Here is a 16,296-nt window from a genome sequence, read left to right as displayed (position 1 = left end):
ACCCGGTGGCTTCAAACCGGCTCTCTCATTTCCTTTCCCAGCTGGTTTTAGTTGTCATGGTAACATCTATTAACACACCTGTTTTAGCCCCCACCCCAACCCCCTAACTCCTACATCCGCCTCCTCTTTCCTCCCTCACATCAAATTTTCAGGCTTCAAATCAGGACCATCGACATGTTAAGTACAGCTGAGGACAAGAGATGCTTGGAAAGTAAACAAACATTATAATTATATGATAAATAGTTATTAATTCTCGATTGTTCATGAGGAAGTTCTTTGTGTGCGTGTGTGTGTGTGTGTGTGTGTGTGTGTGTGTGTGTGTGTGTGTGTGGCGACTTTCACGATCCACATGGATTGTTTTCACTTCTCATTTCAAACCATCATTCGCCGATGAGATTTTGAGATTTTTAGAATAAGGAAACGTGGAAGCGGGCGGGGGGGGGGGGGGGGGGGGGGCAGACGTTGGCATCAATGCCACCATCTGCACCGAAAAAAAAAGCAAAAAAAGAGAGGTAGATGTGTGGGGAGCACGGAGTCTACGGACTCCAGAGGGAGCTGGGGGTGAACGAATCAAACACCTTTTGGAACCGATAAATACCGGCACCAAGGCTAGGCTACATAGGCCGGCGCTAGGAGATAATAGCAACTACTAGCATATAAACCATCTCCTCTGGGTTTGTTCTGGCATGGCTCTGGGGTGGACTGGCCAAACAGTCACCAAAGGGTCGCTGGTTCGATTCTCACTTCCGTAAATGTGAATAAGTCGACACTGTGAAGCGTTTCACAACTGCCACAGCGGTATATTAACACCCTCCATACACACTTGGTGATCCCAGATTTTTGCAGCAACTTGCCACATCGACAGCCCAAACTACTGCCGACAGTGCGATTGCGATGCCTGTTTTCGATGCGATATGTGATTCGTGTTGTGAGTCTCCAGAGCCTTTACAGAAAGCTCATCTGAAACAGAACAGCTAAGGATCAGTGGAAAACCCAGACCAAGTTCCTGGGTTCTACCTGCCACCTGCTCAAAGACACACAACACCTTCATCCCAGGCTCTCAGTAAACACCTCAACCACTCACACACCTTCAAACACACACTCAGTGAACACCTCAACCACTCACACACCTTCAAACACACACTCAGTGAACACCTCAACCACTCACACACATTCAAACACACACTTTCTTGGTTTTTGTAGACGGTGGTGGTTCTTGGACCTCCCGGTGTTGCTCATACACACACACTGTGTGTTGTCATCCACATCAATCGTACTGTTTTCACTGTGGTCCCGTCACCCTGGCAACAGGTGGAGTGTGGAGGCAACACTCGACACGGTGAAAACATTGTCTAAGGCCCAGATCGTTCTGCTCTGTCAGGACTATTTCTCTATCTTTTCCTCTTCATCATCCCTTTATTATTCTTTCATACGGAGCTCTTTTTTTATTCTCCTCTTCATCTGCTTTTGCCGTTCTCCAGCCTCCCCTCTCCCCTTCCCCTCCATTATTCCCTGACTGTCTCTTCTCCACAGGATCACAGCGACACAACAGTCATTTCTCATCAGCCGAGCCGCCGTCTCACAACAGAACGCCGAGGTTGCAGCTCTCCTTCAGTCTCTTTATCTCCTCTCCTTACGCGTCTCCAGTTCTTCCTCCCCACCCTTTTTTGACTCCTCCTCTACTTTTCTGGTCCTTTCTTTGCAGCTCTCGGCCATATTTGCCCCTCCACCCCCCACCCCCGGATACAATGAGAATCATTAATCATAAGAGAACTAAACACACCTGAGCTGTAAAGGCTATCGCATACATGTTACACAATGAATGAACGTACACCTGTCGAAGGTAGGTGTGTGTGTGTGTGTGTGTGTGTGTGTGTGTGTGTGTGTGTGTGTATCGTTTTACAACAGCTGACTAAACATAAGGTTGAATCTTGTAGAATAAATGTGCTTTGGCTGCATCCTTTCTTCACAGCAGTGGACACACACACACACACACACACACACACGGATGGATAGAAAGAAAACACACAACCACAGACTGGAAGGCACTTTTATACTTTGTAGGACAGAAAGTTTCACTCCTCACTTTGACCAGGGAGTAAACCTAAATACTCACTTTTGCAAAATCAAGTAAAATGTCCAAAGAAATTGTCAGGCTAAGAGCTAACAGTTAGCATCTTGTTTACTGACTGATGCACCTGATTAGTCACAGCACCACCTGGTGGAAACAGGAAACGATGGTTTCTCCACCCTTTGACATCCTCCTCCTAGCGGGTCGACCAGATCATCTCAGACTTGGTCTGAACACCCGAAGAACTTGATGATGGATCAATGTGACGACTGCCAGTGTGTTACCATGGTGAGGCGGCCATGTTATGATATTTGACCGCAGAACGGGAAACTTTGGTGACTGGACTCCACACGATCAGACCTTAAACAAAACTTCACACATTTGTTGAGAGTCCTGAAGACATCTGCTCAGCCTTGGAGAACCCGACTATGACGGTTCCATCGTGCCGGGGAAGCTCTCCGGACTCCCGGGTCGGATGGATCTTCATTTGCTGCATCATGCCCTGGAGTGACCGGACCTCTGTGTGGTATTACAATACTACAAACTGTACGTGTAACCCTTCTCAGACAGGTTATCCCCGAAATAAAATCAATACAAGATTTAGCTGTCAGGGGATTTTTTTTTTTCTTTGGCATCAACTAAGGCTACACACACACACACACACACACACACACACACACACACGTCTCCACCCATTCTCCCAGACAGCAGCTAATGTACAAATATAAATCCCGAAGTCTTTGCTAAGCACAATAAAAGCCATTGGATTGATTGAACAGGCGTCTTCTCTTTTCCTCTCCCCGCTAACGATGCCATCTTGGATCATTCATGTTGTCATGTTCCACTCAAACAATTCCACTTGTTAGTGGATGTTGTTGCAACGACAAACGCGCTCATTATGAGGAGAGACGTAACGTGTTGATTCACATCCAGACTCCAGCGCAAGCCTCCTCATCCCTTCATTTAACGGACTTCTCTTTTCCCAACTCTGGTGTCTCGTTCTTTCCTTTAAATTTCTAGGAATAACTTCCTCCCTCCTCTCACTCAGGTTCTACTCTTTCCTTCATCTCTCCTCTGTATCATTCATTCACTAATGTAATTTATTCTGTCCATTTCCATCCTTCTCTTTCTGGAGCAATGATTTTATCTCCATTGCTCTCAGCATATAACAGCTGCTTAATGCACTTGTGTGGTCCAAAGAAGTACGGCAGTTCAACTTAATAGGAAACCAAAGACGGAAATATTCTGGAAATCTCTGTCTGTATCTCCAGGAAACCTCGTTCACGGACACTGATGGACTTCCACCACCTCTGCTAAACCCCAGAGAAAAACTACCATCTACACACATTTATCCCGACAAAATCCTCCCATCCACCACTCACCAAACAATTATCATGTTGAGAATTATTAACGCATCCTGTTAAAATGAAAAACAATACGCAAATACAGACGCCTCAAGAGGCTCAATAATCAATATTAACAAACCAGACGTGTTCTTAATTATCGTGTTATTTGAGTCAGAAAGCAGAGTGAAATCGGCCAACTGTAGGAGCCACACCATGTTGTTTACAAATTCAACTCCAGCTTCATTGCTTTTACCTTCTTTCCTTTCTTCTTGCGATGCGCCGACTTCCCCGCCGCCTTCTCTTTAACCTCCTCGCTCATGTCAGCAGCTGGGAGAGTGTGTGTGTCCCAAACAGCTGTGAGTATAGATCCAAACAAGGATTTTAATCCAGCATGGATGAACAGAGGAGAGGAGACTCTCAGTGTACACAGCGACCAACTCGCTCAGTGGCTCACACCCACTTTCACACACTCACACACACACGCGCGCGCGCACTCACACACATACACACACACATACACACACACACACACACACACACATACTGTCCGTGAGGAGAAGAGCCAACAAGGCTGGCTGGGTGGAAAGATGGAGAGACGCACATTCTCACTTGTTCTCTCTTGTCGTCTCTGGGTTTCTATCTTTCACTCTTTCTCTCTCTCTAACACACACACACACACACACACACACACACACACACACACTCTTCACCTCTTCATGGTTTTTGCTGCCTCCCACACGCTCCACAAGTGAGAGCCGAGCAGCAACAAGCTACGGGGGCTCCAGTATTAATAGCAATCAATATCAGTATCGGTAGCTGTGTGTGTGTTTGTGCGTGTTTATGTGTGAGTGTAAGATGAGGAGATGGAGAGGGAGAGAGAAAGAGAGAGAGGGAGAGAAGACGGTGTATTTCACCAACAAGTTTCTTCCTCCTGCCTTTGTGTTTTCACCGTTAAATCTTGGAACAGAGCAGCGCAGGGGTGAGTTAGCGTTGCTGAAAGTCCCTCACCTCAAAACCGGTGAGTTTCCAGTGAAATGCCAGAGAGAACATCTGCGATTGACGCAAGCGGAAGACGTCTCCATGTTGGTTCTGTAAGTTAAAACTCAGCCAAGTGTCTGGAGGCGACTACAGGGGCTGTTGAGGACATTCTAACATCATCGCTGGTCTCCGCCGCTGTGACCGCGGTGGAATCCCTTTCTTAGCTTTGAACTTCCACAAACTGCTTTTATGCTTCAAACATCATAAAGTGACGTTCAGTAGGGAAAACAAACAAGCAAGTCACATCAACTTTTGCTCACCGCAGAGCTGATTTTCATCCAGGGTAGAAATCCCAGCGGTAGGTTTGGTGGGGGAGAGAGACACAAAGAGCAGCGAAGAGTTACTATTGGTCGCCCCCCCCCCCCCCAATCAACCATGAACCAGAAAGTGGATTACATCAGTGTGCCACCAGTTTGCCCACTACAATTATACATGCCCACCATCCCACCCACCCCAGGGAAGATTATTCTCTTTATTATTGTTCTTCTTCTCTGTGGAAAAGTCTCTCTCTCTCTCTCTCTCTCTCTCTCTCTCTCTCTCTCTCTCTCTCTCTCACACACACACAGAAGACTTAACTATATTTTTTTACTGTCGGGGTCAAAGTTCAGCATTGCATCATGTGTTCTTTGTGCCTTTATGGAGGTTTACTAAGATGTTTTCTGTTCCAGTCTGACATCTAGTGGTGGCAGCTTGTCATGACAGCACAGCCCCTTGAATAAAATCACCAAGACGAAACTCCATGTGCATTGATCACAGCACGTTTGAATACTAAATGTTCATTTTTTACTGTAAGGCTTGATGTCTAAGTTTAATTAGCAGAATCACTCCAGAGGTGTACTGAAACTAAGCTGAAAGACCAGTTGACGTTCAGCTCGCGTGTCACCGCGTCTCCTGTCTGCTTCGCTCCCCGTCTCACTGATGCACCTCCTCATCTCGCCACATGAATTCAATACAACAGCTGCACACAAACCTAATAATGGGCCTCGTGACATCTAAACAACCAGAGGTAACACAATACTTTTATTGTTAATATTCTCTCTCAGTCCGGCTTAAAAGGCCTCCTGGAAGAGGGAGCGGCTCTGGAGCGCTAAGTGCTCCGTAACCCTGAATTACAACAACAGGCTGGTGGTTCGGGAGCTGCAGAGCCGGCGGGTCTCTAATGGATCATAACAATCAGCTCCAGAGCAACACATGCACGTCACACGAAGGTAGGGATTTAAGTAATAATGCAAATTGAGCTACTGAAATAATGAGCGAGAGCATGCGTGTAATGTTGGAGACGGACGAGACGATGAGAGAGGAGCAGAAATCTGAGAGAGAGAGAGATTCAGTGTTACATTCCTCACTGCAGCAAGACTTTCATGTTGCTGTCCCAGAAATGTGCTGAGGGCTCGACTCTTTTCAGGAAAGGTGTGACCTTTGACCTTAAAAGCATTTGACAGATGACTGGTTTGTGCGAGTGTGTGAACGCCGCCAGACTGAAGCGGCTTGTAGAGAGGAGGCGCATGGTTCGTTCCTGCAGCTCGTCAGAAATATGAAGATAAAAATGGGATTGTCAGACAGGTTATGATGTAGATTTTGGAAATGATAAAATATTTGTAGTATTTCCATTTGTCCACACTGTCATGACGGAGCAGCCTCTCATTCAGGCCGACAACACTTGACTAAACACAAACAAAATGATGGAATTATCATTATGCCTTCACTTCCACAGCAGATAGAAACCCAACTTTGACCTTTGACCCACCCCCCACGTGTTCAGGTCATCCTGAGGTTTTTACTGTATCAGCAGAAATTCCCTGGAGCCTCTCCATCTTTGCTGGTCTTCTATGGTTCATTAGCATGCAGTGAACATGTAATTCACCCCCTTTTTCAAAGGTTTTGGAAATAAAGACAAACGCTAACCTTCACCCGAGCCCGGATGTCACCTCCTAGACGCTAAAGTTCTGATTGAACAAAACCCAAACTTTAGAACAAAGGCTGAGCTTTGCTGTCACCAGCAAAATGATCAGTCCAAGAGAAAGGAAGCAGTGAACTGTGCTACGGCGCTAACATCAGCTAGCTGCCCTATGAACTGAGGAGCCTCCCGTCCCACTTGAGTTCATCCAAGTTCATACGACTGCGTTTTTTTGTTTTTTTTTTACTTGATGGTGACTCCGTCCTATCAGGAAGTCGGTGTTGTTATTTACCAGGCTTGCGAGTGAACCAGGCCCAACGCTCCATGACTGCTGTCAATAAAAGGCTAACCGATGGCTCCAGATAAAGCTCTTCTAGAGGAAGAGTGCCATAGACGCTGCGGGAGGGTCGAAGTCTCACCGCAACAACAACAGCGTCGTTCCTTTTCCAAATGAAGCTGAAAGCCAGTGAGACATCGGATTGACTCAGAGTAAGCAGAAGCCCATCAGTAATCCAAAATCGATCATGATCAACAGAGTTCTTCCAGAATGTGCATCTACTTCTACTCCCTTACTTTTTTACTGGCTTGTCAATTGACCCCGAGTATTCTTTTTTTTTTTTTTGGGGGGGGGGGGGGGGGTCTGACGCCCATATTTGGGAGTACAAGAAACTCAGCTACCAACACATGCAGACCCATCCTGTTACCACGTTGGAACATGTGCATTAAGTTCTCATCACAATTTAGGTTCTTGCATTCATACGTCTTTGACACACGCGTGTGAGCTGCGTTTGACATTTTTGTGGGAGAACGAATATCAACATGAGGCGAAACAATGCACAACAATACATAACAAAGAAACAAAGGAAAATATAGCAATAACTGGCCCCGGTGCATCAGTTTCCTCTTGCAAGAGGAGGTACTCCAAGATATTGCAGTACTGAGATTTCATTCGCTAATGAATAGGATGTTATCTGACAATCAGCCGAATATTAGTAAAATAAATATCATCCGAAACTGGCAGGAAACTGTACAGAAAATTAGGAATGAAATATTTCTTTAATAAAAAAAGGGCAAGAAAACAACATTTCTGGTGATTAAAATTAAGAGCTTAACGTTTTAAATTTTCTTGTGTTTAAATGTTTGTGAGAGATGGCTCTTAAAAGCATTTAAAATTGAAATGCATGGCTGATTGATCTTGTTGAGGATGTTCTGTGAGACCCTGAACGCCCCCTGGAGGCTACCAGGAACATGACAGCTGCATCGTGCGTGAGCGAAGGCATTTGTTTCCATGTTTTGTCAGCAGCAGTCAAGCTCTGCCAGTGTCAGGTCGCCCGCTGAGCCTCGGCAAGCCACAGACACGATGTTCTCCTGAGTATCTGAGGGCCGGTGCGAGTGTGAGCATGAAGACATGCCAGATGTGCCTCTGCCCTGAAATCTGAGCGGGCGGGAGAGTCGCAGTGACATCTATGCTGATGGGAGATGATGAGCCAGCAGCTGCAACGTGTGCAGGATGTTGGCAACTTCATATACATGTAAACTATTAAACTGCAAGTCCTAAAACCAGGATCCTCAAGGCTTCACTGTAGTTCCTGTATTTGGTATCCGATCACATGGATAGTCGACCCACATCTGTTTGACTCTTGGATTCTCGCGCTTCTGGTAAACGCTGAAGAACGAGTGTGAACTTGCATGCAGTTATCAGATTTACTGGCACTTTATTACAGCAAACAAAGGAAAGTAATAAAGTCAGACAGGCAACGATGCAACCGTTTCCTTCATTTCTGCACCGCATCTTTACCCGACTCAACCGATGTCAATCCAAGAGATAAGATCTGATGAATGATGCCAAGACAAACCGTTTCTCACAACCAGTAAACTGGCACTTGGCTGCAGTGCCCTGATAACAACTTGGTGGAAAAAAATTACAAAGCCCTGCAACACCTATTAAAGCATCATTATTCATCCTGCTTTAGCTTAGCATGAACACTCACTTCCAGGCTCTGAATCCGTCCCTACGCTAACCCTCGCTAGCTTGCTTCCTCTCGCTAGCTTGCTTCCTCTCAGTACGTGAGCCATGACGGAGGCAGGAGAGGAGGGGAGGATGACCAAAGCGCCAAACATTCTTTATGTAACACATTTTGCAGCTTTCCCCTGATGATGCTAAAGACGTGCTGCTAAAGCTGTGTTCACACTGAAGCGACGGGGGGGAGGTGGCTTGTCTCCCAGAAATGTAACCGCACTTGTTCCCAGCATCTCAGTCCTGTTCCGTCCTCCATTATGCAAGAGCTGTCGCTGTCATCGCCACTTTGCACCCATCAACTTTGCGTCACACTGATATTGAATGTTATTTGTTTAAGACCTGTTGTCTGTTGAAGCATGCAGCCCCACTAGTGGCAGCGAAAGCCTTGTATTTGAAGTATAAAGCAGCAAATGTAATTGGCCGTGGTTGTTACGGCCACGAACACACCCACCAATAAAGACTCGCTGGGAAATAAAGCCCCCTGTGTCTCTTTTGTTGCCTCCTAACTGGCCAAGTGTCCTCCTTTCACCCCCTCTATTTTTTTTACTTCCTTCGTTCCTCACCACTCCCTTCTTTCCCTCCACTATCAGTTACCAAAGCTGTCGTAGCTCGGCACAACAGTTAAGACATGACAGCCCCAAATATCTGAGCGTGGAAGATTCCTGTATTCAACTGTAGCCCACGTGCTAAGCATCCGTGATGCTTCCTGCATATTAATGATATCTTTGGACAGAATCTTGATCGGGACCAGCCAAGAGGAAATGAGCCTGAATATCATATTTAGTTGCCAAGGTAGCGCCATGGCAATAGATGGATCCCCATGGAAACAACCATCCTGTGGCATGATTTCTCCATGACAACCGGGACAACTCTGTCGGGCGAAGAGCCCAGGGAAGTTTGGTGAGATCGTCACAATCAAAGTTTTCAGGATTCTTGAAACTAACTGGTCAGACTGGTCTTGCCCTGCAAAAGACGGACGCAAAGGTTATGGAGCTGTAATTCAGTAAAAGAGGCTCTTTACAGGAGAAGAGGAGGAGGAATCCCCGGCTGTGCACACGGGCGCGCGCACACACACACACACACACACACGACTATTGAGAATAAGCAGACACACAAACATGAGTCACAAAGAGACAGACTTTCCATCCTCCCTTGATTTACAATCTCTCTTTGTCTCAGGACCAGTGCACTCACACAATGCTAATGGCAGCATAAAGGAGGTGGTTCCACGCCTAACATGGTCTCACCGCCAACCCCAGAGAGCAGCACAGGGACAGAGGACACCAACAACCTACCTCCCCTGCCCCCACTGACATTTGTACACACATGCGATCACAACAGCCTTTATTTCTCACGGGCCATCCATCCTGAGCCGCCAGGCTGAAGGCGGGAGTTTTCCACAGCTGCCCGTGGTTCCTTCAGCAACAACCTCTCAGGGTGTTTAAGATGCTTCGAATGCCTCGGCGGCGCTGTAATGTCACTTTGGTCGGCAGCTCGGGGAGCAGCGCGGGCTGTCAGAGCCGTGGCTCGGGTTAATTTGACACTTTTAAATCATTTTCAAAACATCCCAGTGCACGCTGGGTAATGTCTCTGTGACATGTTCTGTATCGGCGAGGCTTCCGCACACACGAGGCGAAGCACTGCACCGTACTGCTGAGGTCACAGACAGGATATTGCTTTAAGCAGCTAAGCCCAATCAATACCCTCCTGCTGTGAGTTTCACTTGTAGCATTTGCACTTTCGTGTTCCTCGTGTTGTGCTGCACACTGCGGTGGGTTTGCTGAGCCCAGCCGCTGAGCTGCAGGCGTAGAAAAGTTCTACGGTTGAACAACGACTAAAAAACTTAAAGCCACGAAAATCACGCAAATACAGCATACAGAGGAAATGCGTTGCGTTCTTCCCCTCCTGTGACTTCGCCCTTGCTGCTGTCTGCTTCTCTGCACAGAAGACGCAGAGAAGGGAAGGACCCTGCTGGCGGACGCTCAGCTCAGGTAACCCGAGCTATCGCTTCAATCATCGCTTCAAAAATGGTTCAAATAGTTGGACGACTGCTGGTCAGCTTCACTCTGAGGGGGCCTTTTAAATTAAAATTGATCTTTTTTTTTTATCCCGGGGAACATCCAGGATACAGAATCAGATCAGAACACAGCAAAGGCAAGAAAGAGGGCGAGCGAAAGGGAAGGAAACGAGGAAAGTGAATGTGATAGGAAGGGGCAGTCGAATCTCTCCTCAGGCAGCTTCAGATTAGTGACACACATTCAACTAACGAGAGACTCGGGAGGGAAAGAAGGGCAGCAAAAAGCCTGCTGGTCTCTCAGTGTACTGAAAACAAACTCCTTCTATTCTTCTATTAAGCTGTCAAGGGAATTTTAACCAAGCTGCACATGCAAAAAAAAAAAAAAAAGGAGCATGCATGAGTGGTGTGTCCATCAACTGCAAATAAAATATACAACGCAATGACAACAGAAGATGGCGCTGCAGGAAATGGCTGTAACAAACAGAGGAGAAGAACAAGAGCCGTCTATCAAAATTAAGCAACGTCCCGAGGAATTTCCTTCGGTTGCCAGCCCGTGTTGCACGTTACACGCCACCAGAGAAAATCCTCGAAGACGACAGCGTGGAGACAGCTGCTCAGTCACGTTAGCTTCAGGTCGGCTACGCGAAAGCTAATTTGTCCTATCTAATATCTTGTGCATTTTTCTCTCAAACTTTTGTTTCCCTCCATTTTGTTTTCCAGAAGTTGCCCTCAAGGTAAAGCTTTGTTTTTTCTCTCTGTGAACGCATCTTCTGCCTCGTTCACTCGCACAAAATTTGTCAAACTTTGTCCATCATGTGCTGCTCATAAGAAGGGACATACGAGAACCAGGCCGGTCCCATGATGGGGGACGAGGAGCCCCTCGCTGGACACGTCAAGCCAGCAAGGACCAGCCGACTCATGTTAGCCCGTTGAGACAGACAGAAGGGAGGCCCTGTGCGAGCCTGCGGTGCCAGCCTGTGCCATGTGGTCCCAGTGGGCTTCATTCACCCGTCCTTCCTCCCCTCAGTGCAGATGTTAGACAGTGACAGAGCTTTTGTCCGTCATGGTGCTGACACTTCCCCGCTGAACCCACAATAATCCCATCATTTATTCCTGAAGCCTTCCTGAGTTTGACAAAGTTGTTTAAAAATAGCAGAAGTTCACTCAAGAGGACCTCAGAGCCTCCACTGCTGCTCAGCAGGGTCGACCATGAACTCTCCATTCCATGAATTAACAGCTTGATTTGCTGTTTGTAGTCTGGTAGTTTGGTCCGCGAGTTAAACGTAAACAGGCTGTTGCTGGACCGAACCTTCCTCTGTGTAAAAGAACAGAAAAGAGTTGACTTACTTTTTACAGTATTTGATCTATTTAATCATGAGCACCATGAATATTATTATTGCTGTAATAAGAATAACAATAACAACTGTGTTTTTTAACGTATGCTGGGCCGAGTCAAATCTTCGAGTGGGCCACATTTGGCCCCCGACACCTCGTTCTTCCAATCAATCGATCAAACTTTATTTCCAGAAAACTTTTCAAACCGCAGCTGAAGGACATGAAGCTGCAGCCCCGGTGAGTCTGGAGCTTCCTTATCGTTTTGTTTAGTTTCAGCATTAAAATCCCCAGCCAGCATCGTGAGAAATGCTGCTCCTTACACTTTTTGTTCGAGAATCACGTTGAAGAAGTGAGTTTCACCGCGAGTGTCGTGGATCAGCCTCAAACAATCAATCCAATCGATTACCGATCATCAATATTGGCCCCTAACGTTCACGTTCTCATCTATCAAGCGCTCCTCCGCCAGTGACTTGACGTTACCTCACCGCAACTGAGGTCATGTTTACTCATGACAATACTCGCCACTGACAGCCAGAGAGTGAATCAGTAAGCACACCAGGCCGACGCAACCGGCTGACTCGGCAGAACTCGGCGCTTCTCATTACAAGCAGAGAGGCGAGTTCATGCAGGAGGACTGACACACCAGCAGCAGCCAGTTAGCCTGGTCTTGTCCTGTCACCGCTGTTATTATAGTGGGAAGTCTACCATTTTAAATAGCCTCCCATCTCCATGGTGACGCGATCAGACGGATGTTTTTGTCGACCTAACAATTCCAAACACCACAAAAGAGAAAAACGGAAAATGTTCTGGCGGGCGTGACAATTATGTTTTATGACTGAAATAATTCATCAGAATCTTTCTCCTGTCCATCAACTAAAGTACTGATCGATTCAGCACCGGTTCAGGCAGACGTGGGTTAAGACTTTGCCGTGTCCACACAGTCACTGCGAGGCTTCCTGTGCTGTCACCTGATCATCCTTGGCAGGTCGCCGGCGTGGTTAACCTTCACTCTCAAACTTTAAGCCAGTACAGATAAGAGGTCTTTAAAATGTTCGGGAAATTCAAACGTCTATAAACTCACTACGATCGTGCAAACACTCCACTCACTGACGGACCTCCGGGTGAAATTGTTCTGAAAGGTCAAAAGCAAAGGTGGAGGCGGGCTGCAGTGTTCAGATAACGCTCGCATCGCCGTTTGACCCCAAACGCTGGACTCCTGCTGGTTTTTACCAGCTACGCCGTCCATTTCCCATTTCTGACAAGCTGAGATGTTTTCATGGAGATTCTGTCATTTCATATAAAAAAAACTATATAGAGAAATGCAGTGGAGATGCTCCAGGGGCGGGTCTGCTGGCATGATGTCACTGTGGATGCGTCAAACGCGTTGCAGATGTTAGCAGGTGGGAAAGAGGCTTGGGCTGCACTAATAGCTAGCGTGTTATACGACACAAACGTATAGCAAAAGCTACACTGCTGCACCTTGACATCCCACCAGACCAACTTCTACACACACACACACACACACACACACACACACACACACACACACACACACACACACACACAGTTCCAGTGTGTACTCAGTGTGTTTGCTACATAGGTGGAGTCCCTGTGTTGACTCTGCCTCAATAAACCTGCAGCACAGCATCTTGAAAAAAGGCAATTATTATACCACTATTACAGCTGGTGGTCAACCATTAATAGACTGAAGGCAGGAGACAGAGCACGCACACACACACACACACACACACACACACACACACGTGCGCGTGTGTGCTGATGTAGAGCAAAACACACACCACCTACTTCCTGTTCCAAAGATCATACACACCTGACAGATTGTAAAAGAAGAGGACGTTGAGCCGTTCCTCTGTGAGGCCCCTGATGTTTCAGCTCTGCTGTCATTGCCAACCTGTGAGCCCCTTCGTCCACTAAATCTGAATATTCCAGAGTTTTCTCTGGGTTTCTGGCGATGAATGTGACTGGCGAGCAGGTGCGGCACGCGCAAAGTGCATACATTCTTATACACAAGATTCAGTCTTGGAATAAAAGACTTTTCACGTGGTGTAATAGTTGAACTTGTGCAGCGTTATTCTGAGACATGGTGCGATGCCTCCTTGCATCACTGGGCGGCGCTATACTTCTCTTCAGGGCGAGGTTGATCTGCCACAAAGACCGATACGGACGTTCTGGAGCCAAAACCAATATTCAGACACAAAATTTACAATCCTTAATTTATCAGCTGATATTCTTTATGAATACCTAAAAAATAATAAGAAAAAGTATGTTTATATGATGCACATTTCTTGCAACAATCCCTAAAATATGGTTCCAAAACTTGTTTTTGCAGATATAAGCGGAACATTTTAACGTATTCATCGGTGCTGCACAGCGCGCTCTACTGATCAAATGATGCAACAACATTTCTAAATCAAAAGGAGCCACTTGTGCTCACATCAGCTAATACCTGCTAGCCATGGCTACCATCAGCCAATTAACTCAGCAGTCCATTAATGGGTCTGAGCCCAGCTGGTTGACACAGGCTGGTGTCCCCCAGCCCATTAATTGGTTTGGTCCAAGTCAAGATGCAGCATAATGTTTTTGCTTCCCACCTCAGTTGGGGTTTTCAGGGTACGTCTGGCCTGTTCAGGAAGTATAAAAGTTGTACAAGTACATACGACTGCACATCCATGACCCGCTCATAGTGAAACCTGAGAGTTTTCAGAGGTTGGAATTTCTCTCAACATCCATTCAACAAAACAACCACGTCCATCAACAACCTCCAGGTCAGCGCGCTGGAGCCTGAAGGCCTTCGGCCTGCGCTGACATCCTGGAAATGGAACCAGAATGTGAGAGTGCGCCGTGTATAAATGTGGCTTCACCCTGAAAATAACTGAAAAGGCAGTGACGACATCCTGATCTACCTCATCAAACATCGCATCAACACACAGAAGATCAACTTGGAGAGGCAGTGAGAAGTGAGAAGATTAACCAGAGCTGTAAACCCTGCAGGTTGTGGTGGGCATGGGGGGGAAAAAGTTTCAGTAAAATAAGAGGGACAGGAAACAGGTGAAAACAGACCAGCACACACTCCTACTCGCCCATTCATCAGGTAGCTGGAACTCCAACTGTACCACTAGTTTCACTAAATCCTCCCATCAGTAGGACTGGTTCATCTTATAGACTGTTGCTGGTCCCAGTAGAGGCTGCACTGGTGCTGGACCGCTACTGGGTCCTTCTGAAGGCTGTTTGACAACCCAAACCCACACAAATGAAAAGGCTTTAATAATAATAATAATAATGATGATAATAAAAACTACATGCATTGTAAAGTTAATTAGTACACGGTTGGTGACATTCAAAATACTTTAATACTTCCTGGAGATCCAAACAAAGTACAAGTGCACAAACACCCTCCGAGTCAACAACACCGAGCCCCGTCAGGGCTGAACCCCCGTTGCCGTGTGAAGTCGCTTACCTGCTCCCCGCGGTCACCTGAGGTGGAAGAGGCCATGTTGAAGCAGCTGCTCCGCTTCTCAGGTAACTTTAACCGCAGCAGCCGTGGAGCAACCAGCGCGAAACCCGCCGACTCTAAACACGGGTGGAGGAGCGCATGGGAGGAGGCGATACCTGCTCGCAGCGTCACCGTGGGACCGACTGGAGGACTCGGTGTTCCGGAGCAACCCGGGGAGAGCGGTGAAAGTGTCGGTGCGAGTCGGTGGAAACTCCTGGAGAAGCGGCGCGGTGCTCGGAAGCAGCAGGGAGCAGCTGACAGTGAGAGCAGTTGTCAGAGTCGACACTAGGGGGCAGCATCGCTCTGTTTTAAACACGTTCCCACAACCGTGTTCTGACTTGAACCTCTTCATTTTGTGCAGTAGTTCATATTTCTACCCGCACTTGTCTTTGGTTTTCAATGAGTCGTTTTATTTGCGGGATCTTTTTGGAGGTTTCTAGCTCTGCTACGTCAGCGTCCTCTCCGAAACAGGCAGCAACCTTCAATATCCTTTCATCACGATAGACGGAATCTCTCACCCGAGTACACGATGCAGTTAATAGTGCCCTCGCCCTCATGCCTCAACCTTAATCAACATTTTCAAAAATTTCCCAAAACTGACATTTTTCAAACGCTTGTCACAGCCAAAGTGCTGATTTTCATTAAGAAAGTCATAATTCGTGGTTATTTCCAAAGACGGCCTTAATAACGCCCATTTATTAAATTCTGTTGGATTTACATGCAATATTGTTTTTGTCTAAAATGATTAAATATTTATAGGGGAACAAAACTGCGTTTGGACCGTTTCATGGAGATCAGGCCTTTAATTCCTGCCATGTTTATACTCTGCCACACGAGGGCAGTGTTGTCATAAAAGCGTAAATGTGTTTGCAGTTGAATTGAATGATCTGAGTTGTCGCAGGTTTAAACCATGTTCATATGCAGGTCACGGGAGAAGCCCGTTATTTTCAGTACAGGTGTAAAAAAAAAAAAAAAAAAAAAAAACAGCTTCATTTCCACACCTGGATGATTTATTAAAACGTCTTCTGAGGTCTGACCAGGTTTTGTGCGGCAAGTGA

The sequence above is a fragment of the Aulostomus chinensis genome, chromosome 23, assembly GCF_037954235.1.
Source record: "Aulostomus chinensis isolate RoL2024-O1b breed Wild chromosome 23, RoL_Achi_v1.0, whole genome shotgun sequence".
NCBI classification, from domain to species: Eukaryota; Metazoa; Chordata; class Actinopteri; order Syngnathiformes; family Aulostomidae; genus Aulostomus; species Aulostomus chinensis.
The sequence above is the reverse complement of the archived record's forward strand: the minus strand, read 5'-3'. Positions refer to the sequence as shown.